Below are 2,188 nucleotides of genomic sequence, written 5' to 3'. Positions count from 1 at the left end.
TATATATATATATATATATATATATATATATGTACGTATGTATGTATGTATGTATGTATGTATGTGTATATATATACAGAGTGCGAGGGGTATTTTAAAACAGTTTTGATATACAATAAAACAAATACCCCTCGCACCCTGTATATGTATGTATGTATTTTTTTTTTACAATTTTACTTGTTTCAGTAATCAGACTGCGGTCATACTGGGGCACCGCCTGATGTACCTTCTTGTACACCCTACATATTTCCTCTTCTACTTCTTATCTTATTCATTTACTCTCTCTCTCTCTCTCTCTCCCTTTATCACACGCACTTTCTCTCTCTCCTCCTTCCCTCCCTTTTGCTGGCTTGTTCTCCTCAATCTATTTCTTCAGCATCTTTCTACTCCTGTTCTTCTGTTTCTTCTTATCATTCACTTCTTATCATTCACTGTATACATAGTTGCTCGAACCTCAAGCAATAATAACAGCCAAATATCCTTCCTGGCACTCCGTCGGTTGCGGATCCGATCAAAGGAACAGCCTGCTCGATAAATTAACTTGCAAGTGACTGAGCACTCCACAGACACGCGTAGTTCTCAGGGAGATTCAGCGTGACGCAGAATGTGACAAGCCTGGCCATTTGAAATACAGGTACAAATAATTTTTGCCAGCTGAGTGGACTGGACTGGAGCAATGTGAAATAAAGTGTCTTGCTCAAGGACACAACGCACCGCCAGGAATTGAACTCACAACCTTACGATCTTGAGCTGAATACCCTTAACCACTAAGTCACGCGCCATCACCACCCCTCCTTACTATCTCTTTTACTCTTTTACTCTTTTACTTGTTTCAGTCATTTGACTACGGCCATGCTGGAGCACCGCCTTTAGTCGAGCAAATCGACCCCAGGACTTATTCTTTTGTAAGCCTAGTACTTATTCTATCGGTCTCTTTTTGCCGAACCGCTAAGTTACGTGGACGTAAACACACCAGCATCGGTTGTCAAGCGATGATTGGGGGGGGGGAGGGGCAAACACAGACACACAAACACACATACATATATATATACATACATATACATATATACGACGGGCTTCTTTCAGTTTCCGTCTACCAAATCCACTCACAAGGCTTTGATCGACCCGAGGCTATAGTAGAAGACACTTGCCCAAGGTGCTACGCAGTGGGACTAAACCCGGGACCATGTGGTTGGCAAGCAAGCAACTTACCACACAGTCACTCCTGCTATCTTTGATAAAAAAAAATGATTTCTTTCTATTGACCACAAGAGCCCAAGACATTAGAGACAATATCAAAGGACAAGATTCAACACACACAAACAGGTGGGGATTACATCGATCCAACGAGATACTACAATAATAGGGTAAAGACCCCCTTCGGTCATGACTGACCATGGGATTGCACCTAGAAAGTTTCCTTCCGAGGCACAAGTCCGGGCAAGGTTGTTTGTGGAAGACCAGCAGTCGCCCGTGCATACCAGCCTCCCTCTCTCCACGTCACCGATGTTCTCCAAGGGAAAGGCAAAGGGGCCGATACAGCTTGGCACCAGTGACGTCGAAGCTCATTTCTACTGCTGAGAGAACTGGAGCAACGTGAAATGAAGTGTCTTGCTCAAGAATACAACTCACAGCCCAATCCAGGAGTCGAACTCACTACCTCATGATTTTTGAGCCCGACTCTCTAACCACTGAGCCACGCGAGGGATAAGGCAAAAAAAGGACATAAAAGTAGAATTTAGAAAAAGAAATAATTAATAAATTGAATCCCCAAAGAGCACATTCGATCAGGTGTTTGCTCCCGGATGAATTGTTCTTGGGAAGAAGACAGGAGGGTCACTGTTAGAACGTCTTTAGTCATAAGGTCTACTTGATTACACTTGGCCAGGTCTGCTTGGTTTCAGCTGGCCTTGGGCTAACCAATTACCTTACTGTAATTGCCTCTTTCTCTCCATCTTTAAGTATGTCTTTCTTGCTCTCTCCGCTCATTCTTCTCCCCCACTCTCTCTCTCCTTTCCCCGTCTTACTCTTCGCTCTCCTCCTCCTCCTCCTTCTTCTTCCACTTACATCACCCGTTGTCTCCTCCATTGCTCAGCCTCAATGAAACAGTGCAGCAGTAGCAGCAGCGAAGGCAGCGATAATAACACTACAGCTACAGCAGGAACAGCAGCATTTCCTCCCAATCACT

The sequence above is a fragment of the Octopus bimaculoides genome, chromosome 3 (assembly GCF_001194135.2).
Source record: "Octopus bimaculoides isolate UCB-OBI-ISO-001 chromosome 3, ASM119413v2, whole genome shotgun sequence".
In the NCBI taxonomy this organism is placed as follows: Eukaryota; Metazoa; Mollusca; class Cephalopoda; order Octopoda; family Octopodidae; genus Octopus; species Octopus bimaculoides.
Note: the sequence above shows the minus strand (reverse complement) of the source record.